Raw genomic sequence first — 19,820 nt, forward strand, 5'->3', positions numbered from 1 at the left:
GTGTGAGCCAGGCAAAATGAACAGTTTGAAGGTATGAACCTCTTTTTCCCCTCTGATTGTCAGTCTCCCTGTTTCCTTCAGTGCTCTTTCTCCTGAGTTATGCCACAGTGAGCTGAAAAACAAACTCTCTTTTCAAGTTTTATTGTTATCTTTGAAGGATGATGGCTTGGATAAAATCTTTACACTAGAGGGCTGGGAAAAAAGGGACAGGCCATAAATGTCAAGGCAGTGCCAGAAAATTAAGTGATGACTAAGAGTGAAAGGAGTCAGGGGTGACTGGAAGGATGGGTGCTTGGGGAGTGCAATGGTAAGGGAGACTGGGACAGGCAGCAGCTCAGAGGGCAGGAAGAAAGGGGGGAAAGGGCTTTGCCTCCTGGGCCAAAACTGCTGCACGGGAGAAAGACTACCCACCACCTGAAAGAGGGGCTGGTAAGAGCAGGGAGGTGTGAGGGTTGTCCACAGAGAGGTGTTTCTGGCATTGTGGAAATGGAAATATTTTTTAATCTTGACTGATTTTATTGCAAAGGTTACAAAGCCCAGCATGAAAACAGGACCAGTATATTGTATCTATTCCCTGCCTACAGAAAGCATTTACTCCTGCTGTCCATCACAGTCCTGCACATCCCTCCTGATTCATGGGGCCATTGTTGACTCCTTCATGTCCTGACTGTGGCTGATGCCAAAGCTGTAGGCCACTTGATTAAGTTCCTGTTTTCCAGATTCTACAGAGAATCAGAAAGTGAACGAGAAAGAAGAGATCAGGAAACAGTAACACATATGTAATTAATAAAGGGCACAAACACATCCTCATCACACCCTTGCCAATGAACTTGTGAGGAAATAAATATGTTACATGAACTGTCAGCATGTTGAGGCATTTTTTGGTTAGTTGCAAGTCAAAATCACCCTGGCAATACCATAGAGTTGGTCAGAGCCAATTCCTATTTCCAAAAGATTGGGTGAGCTTTGTTTAAAAGAGATTGACAAAGACTTTTCTAGCTGCACTATTTCTGACCAGCCTGAGCCACTGTGCTTGCTAACATCGTCCATTTGGAGCATTATTTTCCTATGTGGATGGCAAAGAATATGAAAAACATCTCACTCAGGGCAACAAGTCACACCTGCATTAAACCACGAAGAATGAGCAAAAGGACTCAAAAGCCAGGAGAACAAAAAGCACTTGATTCACAATCGTTTCAGTCCTTAATTCAAAAACTCCCAAAATCTATCCATGTCTTTGCAAATCAGATGCCAAATCCTGCCTGGAGCTTTTGGGACCAAGACTGTTGCATCAGCCACTTGGAAGCCAGGGAAATTCAGGTGCTGGAAAAGTGAAGACCCAATCAGGAACATCATTCTCTGGGTAAGGACAAGAAACTATCACCAACTATTTCTTCAAAGTTATACTTACAGAAAATGTGTATCAGTGCCTCATGTGGAATGCATTTTTAGGAATGTTCTGCAAATTGTTTTATTCTCTGAATTGCCAAATGAAACAAGGGAACACTCCTAGCACCACAGTTTTGCAAAGAGCTGTGGCTAGGTCTACAGTGCCAGGCTGTCAACTCAACTGCAATGGGTTTGTCTTGGGCAATTCTACGGAAAATTGGGAAGCAGGCTCTTAGCTCACCTTAGCCAAACCACCACATTCTCATTTTGGAGAATCACGAATCTCCTCCATGCCAGAGTAAGGTTTAGGGTTAGATGCTGCATCATAGTTATCCCTCCTTTTTGCTAACTGTTCACCTGGGGAGAAGCTGGACCTGCACTTGACATCCTCAAAGGATCAACAGTTATTTTCTGACTATCACTGTCCTCAGGGACCTGCCCAGGACCCATTTTCCATATCCACCTGCTCCTGAAGCCTCTTGCTGTAGCCTCGGGTGGATACTCAAGCCACCTTCAGCTGGAACTAGCTGGGTGGAGGAGCCCTGGACACTGTCCTGTCCCCGGGGCTGGGGCACTGGAAGGCACTGAAGTGACCTGTGATGGTAAGCCAGAAAGCCAGCAGTAGTTTTCCCATTTCCTAACAAATACAGAGAAAACACCAAGACAGGCCATCCATCAGCTATCCCTCTTCCCTATTTAGCACCAGCACACTTCTGAAGAGAGAAAACTACCCCACCTCTTTGTATGAGGGCTTTTTTTTTTTCTGTAGGCATATAACAGCATAATAGCTTCAGAAATCGTATGTAGTGCTGTGTGATCTTTGCTTAGACCTCAAATGTTTGCATATAATCCTCTCTATGAATCCAGTGCGCAGAGAAATGTCATTTCCATGCACCTGTCAGAGTTTTTACTGTGGAAAAGGAAAAAAAAATTAGGTACATTGTATTTTTAGAATAATGACTAGAAAAACAATAATTGTCAGTGGCAATCATGCCAGCCTGTAAAGATGCAGCTAGAACTAAGTTGATGGGATTTTTTTTGTTTGGATTTTTTTTCCAGGATTCTGCACTTGAGCAACTGAATGATATCACATTTAAGGTCCTGTGTGGGATTGCCATTTTCTTACTCATATGCATCTAATTAAGTCTTAATTGTGTGGTTCGTTATGAAATGAAAGAAGAGCTGCTAGACTGGATATTTTTAATGTCAGTAAAACAGGATGATAACCATGAAATAGCTAACGTATAGAAAAATTAAGTATGAAAAAAGACATCTGAAGACAATGTTTAAAAGCCAGCAGAAAGATTAGAAGCGGCATAACAGCAAAATTACCACAAATAACTTCTTGATCAACACAAATTATATGAAAGCTACATCCCTTTTATAGCTCACTGCAGTGTGGATGACTGTCCATGCCCAGAGACACCAGTGAGCCAAGTTTTGCTCTTAATTACCCTGGGGTCACTGTGGTATCATCCCACTCTCTTCTCCAGCAGGAAGCAAACCAAAAATGTTCTTCCCCTTTGCGCAAATTGTTTCCTGCTACTCGTATATCTCCACTGAATTTCATCAAGTTCCCAAAGAACAAGCCTAAAACATGCCTCATAAGGGAAAGTGGCTGGGCTTTGGCAGACATTGGATCTGCTCGTACACCCATCAAGTTTCACTCCTTGTGTTTCAGCCCTTCTGGGATGAGCCAGTGGAGGACACCCCCAGAAGCTGGAGTCCTTCCTTCCCATACCTGTGTGCCAAAATTGAAGCAGTGCTGCAGGAGCTGACATGAACATCTGGACTAATCAACTAAGGGAGAAAGAATATTTTTACAAGTGTCTCCATATACCTTTGTCCTGGTGAGTTTTTTGCTTTACATCTCTTCTTTGAATTGTACCTAGGTACTTCCTATCACACATGGTAGTAGAAAGTTATCTCTTCACTAATATAATTTTCTAGAAAAGGTTTCCCTTTCTTCTCTGGGTAAAGTATCACAGCAAGATGAGCACTAACAGAAGATGGCATAAACATGGCAGGTTATTTCAGTAATGTATCAAATGTAAGCATTTGTTATCCTACAGAGTTGCACCCTTACCTGAAGTACTCCCCATCTATGTTAATTCTGAGAAAGGGGGTGGGGGAATAAAAAGAGTATTCAGCACAGTTTTAGGTTATTGGAACAACAAGGTGGCTTCTGGCAGAGGGTTGGCAGAGACACCTGTGGAGGGAAAATCCACTGTGGCTGCATCCCACCAGGCCTCAGCCAGCTACAGCCACAGTGCTGTGAGATGTGAGGAACTTAGGAACCTGAGCCAAGCACTGTCCCACCTGGCGTGTGTCACCAGCATTGGTCCATAGTGGTTTCCATAAAGGGCCAAATATTCTCATTTGTGAATTTTCAAGTCTGCTCAACAAAGTTCACCGGGGCTGCATGCCTGTGAGGAAGGGAGCGTGCTTTGGTCAAGGGGTGTAAACATAATGCTGAGTACCAGATGGATGGCAGGCACCAGCAGGCACTTCCAGAAGGCTACAGGCAGCTGAAGACTGGATGAAATTTTGGAAACAGTTGCCTTCACACCTTGCAGTGTTCATCACCATGTTTCACTTCCAGTTTGGTGCTGTGACCTGAAGGTCGCTTCCCTTCTTCCAAGGATTCACACAGAATTTATATGAAAGAAAACGAAAAAAAAAAAAACCAAACCAACAAATACTGTCACAGTTGTAAATATCACAGGTAGTGAATACAACTTCAAGTGTTGCAAGGATATTTATGGATGTTTTATTTGCAATACCTTCTTTTCAAAATTCTTTTGTCCATTTGGAGTGGTTTTATTTTAAAATATGGTCATTCCACCCCCTTCCCCCTCCCCCCAAAAAACACCTAAACAACTAACCAACAACAACAATAACCTCACAACCTGTTTCCAGTCTTAAAACTGATCTAATACTGTGTACTCAACCTTTTTCTGCGAGGAGGGACTGTGCAAACCTCGCTGCAGGGACAGTGCAGGCAGCCTGGCCATCCTGGCCACACCATGACCATGAAGTCTCTGCCTGGCAGAATTTAGCTCCAGTCCATATTCAAGGGGACATTACACCAGCTCCTTCCAGAAGACACCAAGTAAAGTCCTTCAAGGGACCCCAAGTATATTTTCAAGAAGGGAAGTTTCAGTGGCAGAGGAGAACTTAGGCTGTGAGAATCTATAAAATAATAGAATTTTACTTTCTTACCTTTCCACACTGTATTAATTGAAGTGTTTGAAAGAGAGGAGTTAACTATTCAACACGAGCCCGTCACTTCTTCAGCCAAGCCTTTCTGAGCAGCCCGGGTTTGTGCATGGCTGGGGCTGTCTTACGCGAGCCCATGTCTCACCGTCTCCCAGCTATTCAGAGCCTGCATACCTTTGTCCACAAACCATTTTAAGAAAATAAGGAACGGGTGACCCCGGGAATTTCCCACGGGATTTTTTTCCCTCGCGGTGGAAGCGGGGACACACACACACACAGACACAAACACACACAGAGTCCGGAGAGTGCCCGGCACCGAGCGGGGCCGGCCCCGCGCTCTGAGCTCCGTCCCGCACCCGGGCAGGAGCTCTCTCTGCCCCGCTCCTTGTGGCGAGCTGCCGGGCCCCGGCGTGGCCCGGGGACCCCCGCCCCGGGGCTCTCCCGCCGCAGCACTTGGGGGCACCGTGGGGCAGCGGGGGGGGAGGATGCGTGAGTGTCCGGACGGGCGGACAGACGGACGGACAGACTTCAGGTGCGCCCTTCCACTCGCCCACGGCTCTGCCTCGGCGAGGACAGGGCTGGGGCAGCCCCCGGAGCTCACGCCCACGCAGACCTCCGGAGAGCAGCTGTGATTTTTAATTTTTTTTTTCCCTCCTTCGGAGCGCAGGAACACGGAGAGCAGATTTGGGGCTTTTTTTTCCCAAGCCAGGTGCTCCCTTACTCACAACTCCTGAAGTGGCCGTAGGGCAGGCTGACACAGAGGAAAGGACGAGAGGCGGTGAAAGCCAGCACACACCCGGGGGCACACGGGACCCCTCCTCATCCTCACGCCCGCGGGAGCCCCTGCCAAGGTGAGTGGGGCTGAGCGGCAGCAGCGACCTGTTGGCACCAGCGACCGGACAGCAACACTCCCGGGGCCGGGCGGCCTCCCGCTCCCCCCAAAACCTCCCACCCTTTCCTCCTGGGCAGGGTAGGGCTGCGGGCAGCCGCCTGGGAAAGCTCGCTCCGTGCTGCGGAATGATCCCGGGATTTGCCCAGGCTGTCCCTTGGGGAGGGGGCCTGGGGGGGACGCGGGTGCGAGAGTCCGATCCAAACCGGGTTTTTTTGGCATGGGGAAGGGGTTGTTTGGGTGGCGGCCGTGGCTGCAGCCCCGGCGGTGCCTTGGGAGCGATGCCGCCCTCCCGCCCCGTTGTCCCGGCCCTGCCGCCCCCGGCCCCCCGGCCCGCCCCGCCGGGGTCGCCTCCCCTGCCCGGGGCCGCTCTGGGACTCGGCTTTTTGTTATTTTCACGGAGAAGATATTAATTAAAAGAAATACATGATTAAAAAGTAATGAGTTGAATAAAAATTATCTCCGCTCATTTTCTGATTATGTTAATTGTTAAAAACCCTTCAATCACGCTGTTGCAGTCAATGGGTTTTAATGTGAAATTAGTGGGCTCTTGATAACTTACAGTCCAGAATAATCCTGGAGGTTTAGTCATCATTCCTAATAACGAGATGTTACTGAGAACGGAGATTTTACATGATTTTGCCACATTCAGCCCTTCCCCCATGGAAGGGTCTGTCTTTGTGGCACACAACTTCAATTTTCATGCCTACGACTACTTTGTTAGTCTTCCCCTGTGTACTGCTCCATTATACGCCAATTACATATTTTATGTGCCTGTGTGTCGTCTGAATATTTAGGAAAAAAACACCATGTGTCCGATATAAGAAAAAAAACCCAAAAAAACAAAAATAATTTTGTCCCTCATGTATCTCTAATTTTATTTTTTTCCATCCAACCCATCTTGGGTATTGCAACTCTTCCTTCGCTCTGATTAATTACCTCCCTAAGAGATAAGAACAGGTTTATACTGAAAATATTCGAAGTAATTAAACTCCTCAGGGGGGAAAACATTTTCTGCAGGCGTCGGTATTCTACATGCTTAAAGACTACGGGCTGGAATAAATAAATACGGGTAGTTTCTCCCATGGGTGATCGCAAAGAGCCGGGGATTTGTTAACTTCAGCCCCGGGGTTCGGAAATGCCGTGAAATCCACCTCGCAGAGAGGGACGAAACCACGGCCCCCAGACCACTCATTAGATCCAGCGTGTTTCTGCCCTAAAAATTGATTTAAGAGAGGTTTCATTTTCATGCGGGAAACTAAATGTACCCTTTTCTGTTCGACAGCCTTGAAAATTGTCCCCTAAAAGCCTCTCCTCGCACGCACCTAACAATTTCGCTAAAATCTCGGGCACTGACAGCAAACCGACTCCTGGCTGGAAGGAGAGAAGGAAGGAAAGGAGCGGGGCGGAACAGAGGAGCGGCTGCGGAGCTGCCAGCCCGGGATGAGCCCGAATTCCTTCGCAGGGGCTGCGCCCGCCGCGGGCGGGGAGCGGCTCTGGGAGCGCTGGGAACCCGCGGGCAGGCGCCGGGCCCGAGCAGCGCCCTCCTTGGGATCCAAAAAGGGGAGGGGGAGGAAAGAAGGGGGGAGGGGGGGAAGGAAACACGGGGAGGAAAAGGCAGCAGCAAAATTGGCGCTCTCTGTTTTTTGTGCCTGCGTGCGTGCGCGCATACCCACGTATTCCTTCCCCTGAGACAAAGTGCTGCTGCCGCGCATCCCTCTGTCACTGCAAGGATATCTAATTATTGCTGACAGATAAGAAAAGACGTTTTCTGGCGCACCGAGGGGGCGGCGGAGTACGGGGCGCATTCCCGGCCAGCCCTGCACGGATCAGGCTGTGGAAAAGTCTCGACTTGGGCTGCCGCAGGTTGAACATCGACCCCCCGTTAGCGCCAGCCAGGAGGGGTGTTTGCTGGCCTTGCGGGGCCGAGGGGGTTAGGGCCGGTCCTGCACGCTGCTCCTGGCTCCTGTGGGGGGCCGGCATCGGGCCCTTGGTGTCCTCCCTCCACGGGAAGCCGCGGGCCGGGGCCACCCTCCCGTTTCCCAGCCGTGCCCCCGCCCCGAGGCTGCTCCCGAGGGCGTCGGGCCGCGGGGAGGAGGGGGAAGTTTATGTCCTAGTTTGTTGTGAAGGGGAGAGCTTGGGGGGTTGTGGTTTCGTTTGTTGTTGTTTTGGTTTGGGTGCTGGGTTTGGTGGTTTTTTGGTTTTTTTTTTTTTTTTTTTTTTTTTCTTCTCGTGCTTCTGGTTAAAAAAAAAAAAAAAAAAAAAAAAGAAAAGAGCTATTTGTTTACAAAGCCCCACTGCCCCCATCTGAGCCCACCCGGCGGGGCTCCATCAAGGAGCGGGGGGGATCCCTCCGTGCAGGGCCCCCTCGCCGCTTCATTTCCCTATTTGCATCCGCAGTTAGCTGAAGATCATTTTAATAAATAACAATGAAAGAGGAGCGCATCTAGAGGGCTTGTCGGCAACATTCAAAAGCCAATAGAGTTTATAATTTTACTCTATCATTTCTTATTGATTAGAGTAATCAAGATAAAAAGCTAGCCGGGCTCCGAGAAGTTCAGCGGCATATCATTAAAGATAAGAGTCAGTTAATTCTGGCGCAGGGGTAATGGTGCCGGCGATGAAGAGTTCATTTGCATGAGATGCTGAGCCCCGTAACAAGAGGACAAAAATCACTAATTAGGACTGCAGAGTGTCTCGAGTTCTTCAAGCACCCTTTAGAGATGAGGGATGATGCAAAGCGACCGCACTTTTATGTAAATTCGGGCTAGGACACCGCGACCGGGGTGCTGCTCCCCGGCAGGGATTGCCGAGCGGGGACGGGTCGGGTCCCGGGGCCGCTCCGGGCTCCGGCGTGCGCGGCCGCCGCAGCACCGAGCAGCCCGGGGAGCTCGGGGAAACACGGCCGCAGCGAGTGGAGGGCTTGCACTGAAATCTGCGGGGTGGGGGAACAGGACAAGAAGAGAAGAAAAAAAAAAAGAGGAAAAATTAAAACAAAACCAAACCCTTTGCTGAAAGGTATATTCGTTGACTGGGAAAAAAAAAAAAAAGAGTGAAAAAAAAATAAGGCTCACACCAATGAAAAATAAGAAGTCTGCACTAAGGTACCCGTGAGCCTGAGGGTTGCTAAAACTAGGGAGAGAGCTTGGCGGCCAGCTGCGAGCAGAGCCCTCATCTCCGCGGGGAATGGGGAGCGCCCGCCGCCCCCCACCTTCCGAGAGACCAGCTGGGGGTCAGCCGCTCCCTCCCGCTGCCCGCGGCTCCCGGACACCTCCTTCCCCACGGAGCACCAGTGGGGCCACGGCCCCCTCCTTTCTCCAGACCCTCCTTGTCCCCCTCTTGTCTCGCTCCCTCTGCGATGGCACAGACAGACCCAAACCCCAGCAAAGCCCCTCGGCTTCGGGCATCCCTCCGCGGAGGAAGGACACCTCACCCCTGGGGCTTTGGGGAGGCTCCCCGCAAAAGCCGGGGGCCAGCAGCAGGCTGGTGGCTGTGGAGTTGTTTACTTGCCCGAAAGGTATCAGCCGCGGGAGGCTTGGCAGCTGGCTGTCAGCGCTAACTTTGCCCCTCGCTTGGCCGGGGAGTAAAGGATTCACGGCCTTCTTTGGGCTAATTGTAGGTGTCAGCGTGCAAAGCGGCAGTGTTTGCCGCCTCTCAAAAGTCCCAGTGTGTCTCTCAGCCCCCAGCAGCTCCCGGCCGGCCCCGCCGAGCAGGACCAGGTGTCCCGGCTGCCCTCGCAGCCTCCTCCCGCTCTCTGCCGCACTCACACCTTGCTCTCTCCACGCGTGTCCCTCCCCACCCTCCCGAGCACTCCCGCCATCCACGCCCTGGCATTCCATGGGGAAAACCCCTCTCCCGCTCCGTTCCGCCACACTTGGGAGCCAGCGCCCGCACCCGCCCCCTCCCACGGCGCGCGGGTTCCTCGCACTCCCAAAATCCCTTCTGGCCCACGTGCGCCTCTCGGCACCCCAGCACGCTCGTACCCACATGCCCCCCACCTTCCCTGCAAGCTCACACGCCCACAGACAGACGGACAGGCGGACACCCCGCTTCACAACCCCCCCGCCCCGACACCCCGTCCCCCCGCAGCCCCGGGCCCGGCGGAGGAGGGTGGCCGCGCTCCTCCCGCCTCGCCTCCCGGTCCCGGCTCTTTGGACTTTTGTCTGGCTATGTGGCTGAAGGCTCCTTTCGCCTTGTTCTTCCCATAGAGAATAAAGTCAGTCTGTATTTAATGGTTATGGCGGATGTGAGGAGGATTTGGCAAATGAAGAGGCCTTTTGCTCTAAAATATTGTTCCTTACGTCGTGTGAGTCTACCAACCCACCACGACCCCATATTCTTCTCTGGGTGTCTGACTCGAATGACAAACGAGCTGATTTTTTCAGTACATCGCTGGGAAATGTAGTGAGTGATAATAGAGATTTCTCTTTCATTTTTTACGCTTGACTTGGTTATTGTTGCTTTTCTTTTCCCGTGATTCCTTCTGAGGATTAGCTCTGACTTCCCCACTATTGGCGGTCAAAGTGGCCCAAACTCTGGATGACAATTGATGGGGATCAGGGGATTGCCCATTCTGTGCCTGTAAGAACTGATTTGTGCCAGAGAAACTCATCAAGTATAGGCGAAGAATAAAAAGCATTTGGGGGTAAATGTATTCATTGAGAAGGGTTCTTCCAAATTGCTTCTAAGTTTTCTTAATGAAAAGTAACGCTTGCAGCAATCAACGGCTTTTTGACGGATTACAAACCTGGGTAGGACTATGGGGCTGCATTTAAAACTGCCCTAGCTTTAGCATGAGGGCAACTTGCTCACAAAAGTGTAGGAACGAGGGTCAGGCCGCAAAATACAAAGCTGAGGTTTGATGCGTGTAGGAGTAATGAAAGGTGCATTAATTTATTAACATGGTGCGCGCAGGAAAAGTGAAAGAACAGCCCGGTGTAAGAAGAATCATTAACTCTCTACCCCAGGGACCCACCCAAGCCTCGTCATTTACATAAAAATAGTTATTGTATCTTTAGAGAGATTTAAAAAAAAATCCCTCTGCAGCAACAGTCCGTGAAAAAGGTGAAGGAAAGGAAAAATGAGGAAAGAGGAAAGAGGAAAGAGGAAAGAGGAAAGAGGAAAGAGGAAAGAGGAAAGAGGAAAGAGGAAAGAGGAAAGAGGAAAGAGGAAAGGAAAGGAAAGGAAAGGAAAGGAAAGGAAAGGAAAGGAAAGGAAAGGAAAGGAAAGGAAAGGAAAGGAAAGGAAAGGAAAGGAAAGGAAAGGAAAATAAGGAAGAAGGAGAAGAAGGAGGTGGTGTGAGCAGAGAAGGTGCCAGGGCGGGACAGCCCGGCCCGGCCGAGCCCCCCTGCCCCGCCGCTGTCCCGGGCCGGTCCCGCTGCGGGGCTTTGGGCGGCAGCGCAGGGCCCCGGGACCCCGCACCCTCGGTGCCCCTCCCCTGAAGTGTGCCTTCGGGCGTTTAAACATCGATTTTGTTAATTAGTCTAATCATTAGGGGTCGGGGACAGCGCCTGGCGAGGGGACCGGGCTGGAGGCGGCATCTGCGAGGGGCGCGGGCTTTGTCCCGGGCCGGGTCAGCGCTCGGCCGGCCCGGCCCGGCCCGGCTGCATTTCACTTGTCGCGGGGATTTTTTTTTTCTTTTTTTTTTTTTTTTTCCTGTCGTATTTTTCTTAAGCAGTCGAAGGACACAATGAGAACGGCTCCGAAGTGAAAAGGGTAAGGCCGGGAAGGGGAGCCGGGAGGAGTCTCCAGTCCTTTCCCGCATTCCCTTCAAACCCCAAAGGCTGGAATATTAACTTTTTTCCCCCTGCATCTTGTCAATGCTATCATGGCTTTGATGGGAGGGTCTTCAAGGTGGCACATTTCTGAACTTAACCCCTTTTCAAACTAACTCTCTACCTCCCTTGTTAGTGCCCAGCTCTGAACTTCTGAAGAGTATTTTTGTGTGAGTCAGGGTTCATTCACTCGGGGGCTTTTGTAGGACTTTCTTCCTTTCAGCCCTCAGTGTGTTACACCAATTAAAGGACGACGTGCTGTAAATGTAATGGGCCGAGCAGTGATTGTTTTTGACAAGCAACAAAACACATAGATCCACCCCTTAGATTAGGCCGTTGAAGGGAGGTTCATGCCGGTCAGTTTACTGAATAGTTCATGAACTGTAATTCTGAGGGCTTGTGTGAAAGAAAATGTCTCTCTCCCTTTCTTTTCTTTTTTTTTTTTTCTTTTCCCCTCTAAAAGAAGAAACACCAAGCATCTAGGGGGAAGGGGATGGCTTGGGAGGGTGAGGGGAGTTGGAGGAGAGCAGAGGTGGCTTTGTCTTGTCATTTAGCAAGGAAAAAAAAAAGAAGCTAACAGTCAAGCCACTTTATGTCACTAAACATGCCAGCCCCCTTTGCAGAGATGGTCCTCCGCACACATCTTTATGGGCAGCCTCAAGGTTATAACCTGCTACCTGCTCCCATCCACTCAGTATTTTTATTTTGTTCAGAGCTCCCTCAAAGCTGAATCTGAAGCATTTCACAGGAGGAAGAGAATGTGGATTAGAGTTGAACCTTTAAGAAGCATAAAATGCAAGAAAAAATTTATCACATCATGGGCCTGATCCTGTTCCTCTTCAACTCAGTGGATGGAGAGATGAAAAAAAGGGAAAATCCTCCATAACCTGTGGAGGACCTGAGTCAAAGTGGTTTGGAAAATGGAAAATTATCCTTTCTCAAATGGCCAAGGGGTGCTTGGCTTATCTATTTAAGTCGAAGCAACTTGGATATTGTCAGGGAAGAGACAGACACAGTCACAGGCTCTGGAAGGAGTAGGAATAATGAAATTATTGCTTCTTCTTGAAAAGAAGAGTATTTCTTCTGCCTTTCCTATGGAAGATTTTCCTGGGCATGTCACATTCTCTTTAATCCCAGAGGCATCTGCAGTCCTGCAGCTGCACGGGTACCATGTGTGGGCTTGTGAAGGGAGCCACAATAGCTCAACTCTGGAGATGGGTTGGGAGCAGACACAGCACAAAAATGCCATCAGAGCCCTTTGAGAAAGGATATACCTCTGCATGTGACTCCAAAAGTCAGCCTGTGGGGCGATCCCTGAAAAGCAGTCTACCTTGGGAATTCCTGCTCAAGAAACATTATCTGCTCTCCACTTTTGTCTCGGCATCATTTCACCCCCAAACCAATAAATTAAATAAATAATCCTTCTTGCATTCAGATATGTTGTTTCTCTAGGCATTTTTTAGTGACTCCCATGCTTGGCTAAATCCCTGTTAATTCCCGTGGGGCCCCACCAAACCCCAATGACATTTGTGGGAATTATGTGGGCAGCTCTCACTCCATGATCCAGAATTACTGCCACACAATAACAAGATTGGAGCCATCTGAGCCTAGGTAGCAGTGCACAGCATTTTTTTCTAACCCTTCCTTCCTTCAGTTCAGTACAATGGGACCTAATTCCCGCAACACTTTTTTTGGATGCAGCAAGTTGTTTACACTGGTAATAAGCTCACTGTATGTGCTGTAAAATTTGTACTTGTTACTGCAGGAGATTAATGAATATGTGAATCACAGCTGAGGAGTTTAACTCTCATTGACTTCATTATGCAGAAGGTATCAGGAAACAAAAAGACACGTGTGCTAACTCATAAACAGAAGCACATCTCTAATTCCAGTCTGCAGGCCCCACTAGAGCAGACTTTGCATCTGCTCCCCCAAAAGAACAGTGAGCTGCTCATGCTGGCACACAGACCACAGTCATCTGAGGCCACAAGTGCCACAGGAGATGGGGATGCTGTGTGCATGATGGGCACACATCAAAGGGGAGATGCCTGTTTTGGGGGTGTGAGAACTGCTCCTGAGGGAGGTGGATCAGCACAGGATGGAGGTCAGTGAGTGCCTTGGCAAAGGATGAGATCACCCTCTGATCTGTGTGTTTGGTGAATGACAGTGCAAAATGCTGCAAAATACTGTAGCATACACACAAATAGGTAAAAAAGGCTCCTCCTCTATTTCCCATCCTTCTCAACATCCAAGCTCCACCTGACAAAATTAAGTGGAGGTATTTCTGCAGGCAGAGGTTTCCCAGAGAATCTATTCTCCTTGTTCCTTTTCAACTAGGTCTTTTGAAAGACTTAGGAAATCTCAGGAAAGCTAAGGAAATTTTGGTTTTCAGGTTGGGACATAATATTCTATGTAGTCAAGCAAAACAAGTTATAAATTTGTAAACATTTCTGTCATGCAAATGGCCTGTTCTGGTTGCAGTAGGGCAATTCTCACTTGGGAGAGAAAGCATAACCTGCACAGGGGTTGCCAGTTGTACGTAATGTAGCCGTCCTAAGCCTGTGCCAAACAACCTTTCTGCTATGCCAAACCATCCCAGATTTTGTGTAAATTTATTACACCAAGCACACAGCAGCTGTTTAATTGCAGAGAATTTAGGACAGGAAGTGAAGAATAAATCTGCATCCAATTGAATCCGCAGCATGTAATTATCTGGAGCACAAATGGGTAAATAACTAAAACTAATGTGTCTAGGAAAATAAAAGCACACATATAGACACATATTTGTGTGGGGAATGGAAGTGTGTTTCATTCAAGTAAAATGACTCACTAGCAGTGTTCCCTTGATCTGGCTCCAAGTGTTTACAGTGTGCCTCCAATCCTCTCCTGAAGAGTGCTACATGACTTCAAAGCGCAGTAACTTTTTTCCAGGTGTTACAGAGTATTTGACAGCAGCAGATCTCATGATCTGATGGCTCAGAACTGTAGGCAGGAGGAAATCAGCCTGTAAATTCATCACGGAAATTAACAGATTTGTGCTGTACAAGGCTGGCTATACTCTCTTCCAAGGGAGGAAGATGAATGAGAAAAAACCACCTACTTTCACCAGTGAAGAAATGATTGTGTTTGTGGCTTCCACAGAACCAGAGAAAGAGAGGACTGGGAGGCATTAATTTTTATTTATCTCTTCTCAGGCAGAAGTGCAATATTTTTCAGTCTTTTTTTGCAATTCTCTACTTTCCCCAAGGAGAACAAAGAAGAAGGATTGTGGGTGTGTTTTTTTCTGAGCAGGTTTTAATTTTTGCTGATTGCTGTGAAAATTCATATTGGAAAATGAACCAGTAGAAATGTATACATTCAATGAAGGTGGACAGGCTGCAGTAAGCTGCCCCCTTCCCCCCCATCCCAAAATGTGGGGAAAGTTTTCTGTCTTGTAGAGAGATGATTGACAAGTAATGTAATCTCCTGGGGAGATGGTTTTCAGATCTCCTCCCCGAATAGATGGCGAAAGCACCATCCTGCTTATCCAAGTTAATACGTTGTGAATACAGCACTGGGTAGCTGCATGCAGCAGGACGGCTGCAGTCTGAAAAAATCTGTAACCCACATTTACTCATAAGTATGGTATCCAGAAAGAAAGTGTGCCTACTAATCCACTCCCTGCATTTTCCTTCTTCTCCTCTATGTAATTTTCTGTGGCTTGCGTAACCGTTGGACACTCATGTTAATGCTGTATACCCATTCCTGAAGCTTTGAGCCACTTTTACAATCTTCTTCACTCTCTGAGTTTCTCAAACAACCCACTGCAAGGGGGGGAAAAAAATCAACTGAACTAATCATACATATTCCTTTGGGTGGAACAGTTTATTAAAGATTTTTTTTTATGGAGATATTTTTTGGAGATGAAGCAAACAGAGAGGATCAAAGCAATTTTTCATTACTGGGTGGCTGAATGATGGTTAGTGAGACTAGAGGAGATTGACTGTTTTGTAGAGAGATTAGCAGAATTCACATTGCCACTGAATGAAAGGTGGAGGAGGCAGAAACCCTAAACAAGTGAATTCAATTACTTATGAAAGGAGTAGGGTAAATGAGGATTCTCTCTTTGGGTTTGCTCCAGGAAATATTTCTGAAAAGTTTGTTGAAGAATACCAGTCATCCAAACCCTAATTTTGCTATTATGTAAAAACTCGTTGCTCCGTGGCAGCTTGTGATTTGGAAACGCTTCCCTTGTTTTGTGTATGCTGTTGGCACGTCACCTCTTCATTTCATTTCGTTCTCAAATTACACCACCCAGTGCAACTTGTTTGCACATGTGGCAAGGATTTCAAAAGGAATATGAACCCGATCCCCAGCCCACCGGAGTTAAAGAGCACATCCTCCTCAGCTTCCCTGGATAACAGCCCTGGTGCAGGAGCAGCAAGGCACCTTCATGGGCTGTGGGTGTGATCACTGCTCGGGGAGGATTGCTGTGCCCTGAGCTCCGGCGTGCTCTGGCACAGCCCGAGACAGCCTGGAGTTCATGACCTGGGAAGTTCAGAATTCCAGTTTATCTGCTGTGTGGCAACACTGTAAGCAATATGGCACGGCAGGAAGTGGCGCTTGTTCCACGGGCTGTTCAAGAGAGGTCTGTTGGTTAAGAAGCAGCGTGTTCTCAGTGCAAGCCTCCATGTCCTTTGGGCCTCCCTGGAGCAGGACAGCCCTCCCAGGTATGCAGCACTCTCCCCTCTCCTCCGTACATTTGAGGGGTCCCAGCTCCCCTAGGACCTCCAGGAACTCCAGGTCAAGGACTGAGAGCTGAGGCAGTAAGTCCTGCAGGACTAGGTAAGGAGAAGGTTTCCCAATGGTACTACTTCCCTCACCCTGGTGTACCAGAAGACATTGCTGAACAGACTCAGAGTGGAAAGACATTGGTGTTCCTGCAGATGTTCCTTCCAAGCAGAGCTTTCTCCTTCCCACACCAGCTGGGCCCCTGCCATCCCTAGAATTGTCTCTTACTGCTGCAAACCTGACATAACCTCATTGCCTTCCTGCCTCCCATCCTGCCTCAGTCTGTACCTACCAACTTCTGTTCCCTTCCCTGTGGGTGCCTCTGCCCCTCCCAAATTCCCCCAACCCAAAGGACACAGTACCATATCTTTGGGCCTATCAAAACACCCTCCATAGTTTCAGATGCCACAGAAAAGCCTCACAGTCTCTCAGCAGTCAGAGTTATTGGGCAAGATGCTGTAGAGGATGCAGGGGACAAACTGGTATCTGCCTTTCTTTGTCTCCTACGTCATGTTCTCAGTTTATCCTTCCCCTCCCTGTCTTTCCTCTTATCCATTCCCACTGCAGTAGGTGGGGTTACATTTTATTCACTCTGTTCATAAGTGTAGTTTGTCTTTGTGTTCCGGAAGTTTAGACAGGGACTTAGATTGATAAGAACAAGGTAAATTTTGAGGATGCATCTCAGCTTTTATTTTTCACTCGCTGGAAAAGCAAACAAAATTTTCCTCTTCCCAAGACTGATATGAAGGTCTTACAGCCACTGCAGAGCTGGCAGGAGCCATGAAGGTAGATCCCTCTCTGAAGCAGAGTAAGAGAACTACCCCAACCAAAGATGCTGGGTTCACCTCAGGTGCAGGAGAAGCTGGCGAAGGGTGGCTGTGTAAGGAGTTATCTTTTCAACTGTTTCCAAGGTCCACCCTTGGAGGACACACTTAAGTCTTCTTCCAATGCTCACAGCAAAAAAGCAACACCCAGAAAACAAAGTTGCTGGGAAAAACTGCTGCCTTAATGGAGCAGAAGAGGACAGAGGAGGTGAATCTGCAGCTGGGGGGAGCGAGTGCTGTTCCATGAAAGTAAATGAAGCTGTGCTTCTCTCTTCCAGCTGATGATGTGACCTACAGTCCTCAGCTGTACAATACATGCCATGTATAACATGTAACAGACTGTCTTCCTCATTGGGGATGTTCCTGTTTGAGGAGGAGTTCAGGAGACTGAAACTGTCATGGGTTCTCTTTCTGCATCCCTTCTCTAATAAATTGTCAGCCAGCTTCTTCCTTACTCTGTATGTCTATTCCATCCCAACAGCCTAATGATTGCAAGGGGTTCATTTCTTACCCAATTTCTTATGCCTTTTACTGTTTTACTGTTCACAAATCCTCTAATAGTTTGTCCAAATTTTTTTTGCATTCTCCAAATGTCTGGCAGTTTCAAAATTAATGTATTAATTACTGAGCTGTGAGGTATTTAGGATCGTCAGCTTGTACCAGAACCATTTCTGGATAGGTTTTCCCACCTTTTACATACTTTCCTCTTTAACGAGACTATGACAGTTTTGACAGTGACAATACTCCAGTATTCAGAGAAGACAGCATTTGCCAATAAATTTGCTAGTTCCTCAACATGTTAGCAGAGGAAAGAGTCTTTGGGAAGTATCTACATTTCTCCAGCATATCTGGTCCTAGAGTAGTTTTCAGGACACACACTGGAAAACTTTGAACCATGTTACAGAATTCAAGGGACTGTCTTCTCTTCTAGAGTGCCCCTCTTGAGCAATCTGGCTCAGGGAAACATTTGAAATGGACTTCCAGCAGGCAGCTGGGACAAGTTGTCTGTAATACCTTACTTGTTCCAGGGAGTGGGTGTAACTATGTATGCTACTACTTCTCCCACTTGTAAGCAACCTGCCCCTCTGAACTCCTCTTTATTAAGGCTCTTGATTACTTAGACCATTGTTGATATTAGATTTTTAGCTTTATAAATTAAATGCTAAATCTTCACATTGATATAACCTATCTGTTCTTTTTTTCAGAGCAGCTTCCCATCTGCAGGGACCTGCATCTGGGTCCAGAGGGGCTACAAACCCCCTGTGGGGTTTTAAAATTGGATCGGCCAAGAAAAGGGAAACCCTAATTCTGATGTGGTTAAATTTCTCATCCCACTGCAGTTGGTGCTTTCTTACCCAGTTTATAAAGTGAGTCTGCAATATTGGCAAACCCACAAATAAGGTCTTCGTAGTAAATTCAGAGCCCCACAAAACTCTACACATCTGTGACTGCCTGGGAAATTGCCCAGTCCTGTGCACAGCCATATTTTTCCTTTTGCTAGAGAAAACTCTCTCTTGCCAGGTTGTGTGTCCATGAGAAGGAGCCCCTTTTCAGAGCTGCTCTCATTTCAGGAAGCTCAAGCTCAGTGGTAGCCTTGATCTGATCCCAGGCTGGTTGTAAATGCAGCCTTTCTTACCAGCAGTCTCTGAGTGTGCCCTGAGCCATCTCAGCAGAGCAGACAGGCTGAGAGGGACCTATTTTGCAGTGACTGCTTCCAAGATCCCTCAGCGTCAGCCAGAAGCCGGCACTTTCAAGTGCTGCTTACTGACGCAGTAGAAATGCTGTCTCCTGCCCTCCACCCCTGCTCTTTGCTTCCACTGCCACTTGCCAACTCTTCTTAAAACTAAGTATGGAAAGCAGACTGCAATACCCAAGGTGTTATTCTCTCACGGCAGTGGCTGCACCTACAATGGCGTGACTTCTTTCAGCAGGCTCTACTTTGTCCCAGGGCACGCAGTACCACCTCCCCTCTCCGGACCTGTGGATGACGTCCAAGTCACTGCTGCAGGCACCTTTAGGTCTTCAGTGGTCTGTACAATGCCTTCTCCCCTGACAGTGTGGGGCAGTTTAATGGGTCATTGCCTCTAAAGATGAGCCTTGAGTCTTCATTATGAAGTAGAACAAGTGACTTCAGGACTCAGAGGAGCTATCCTTGATCCCTTACCAGAGGCAGAGCTTCACAGTTTTTTTCATTAACTAGAGTCATTAAAAAGACATCCGACCCAGCACTCACACTCTCTCTGTTTGCTGCCCATAACTCACAACTGCACAATCACCATATGGTCTGGCTCCGTTGGTGTTAGCAAGAATTTTGGCTCAACAGAGGACTGCAACAATTATTGGCCTCCAAATCTGCACCGCCTGCAGCCTGGGGGAGTTTCCTTCATACAACCTTTAGCCAGCTTCTCTCTGGCCTAAACAGCCCACCACGCAAGTGCTGCTGCCCAAGTGGTGTTCTCTGACAGGAGATGAGCTTGGGAGCACTTCAGGGGCTCTGTGGCAGAGCCAGCCTGCGGGAAGTGAGGGTCATCACAGCATTAGCTTCAAAGCTGCACTCCTGCTCCAAAGCAACCCGCCTGTGCAGGCACCAGCCCTGACGCACTGCGGCATTCACTGCCAGGGTTTCCCAGATCTCCAGGTGCATCTTGGATCCTCCTCAGCTTTCTTTTGCTATCTCTGACCCTTCTGCTTCCTTGTACTTTCAGAGCTGCACCTTTTCCCCTGCAAAGCTGGGCAAGGGGTTTCACTGGGTACCACCAGTTGCTCCATTTGGCCGCACTCCAGGCTGTAGCTGTTGTGGTATTTCTCTACCTGCTCCCCTTAAATAGGTAGTTAACAGGGCTTAGCAAACATTTTCCCCTTCGCACAAACCAACTTTATCCTTCCTTCTAATCACTCAGAAGTGGCACAAGGGGGATCCCCATCCTGTGTGCAGACTCTTGCCCGTACTCCTGG

At 48.4% G+C, this 19,820-nt stretch overlaps 1 long non-coding RNA gene across 2 annotated transcripts; it reads left to right on the forward strand.

The window, feature by feature from the left end:
* On the forward strand, positions 1–3,220 carry LOC135296470 (uncharacterized). 2 transcript variants are annotated; one of them, XR_010358569.1, is made up of 3 exons: positions 1–31; positions 1,249–1,363; positions 3,071–3,220. It is a non-coding gene; the product is annotated as an uncharacterized LOC135296470 (long non-coding RNA). The 2 variants fall into 2 exon arrangements; XR_010358570.1 differs by lacking the exon at positions 3,071–3,220 and adding an exon at positions 1,821–1,890.
* The last annotated feature ends 16,600 nt before the right edge of the window (positions 3,221–19,820 follow it).

This window comes from Passer domesticus, chromosome 3 (genome assembly GCF_036417665.1).
Source record: "Passer domesticus isolate bPasDom1 chromosome 3, bPasDom1.hap1, whole genome shotgun sequence".
Taxonomy (NCBI): domain Eukaryota; kingdom Metazoa; phylum Chordata; class Aves; order Passeriformes; family Passeridae; genus Passer; species Passer domesticus.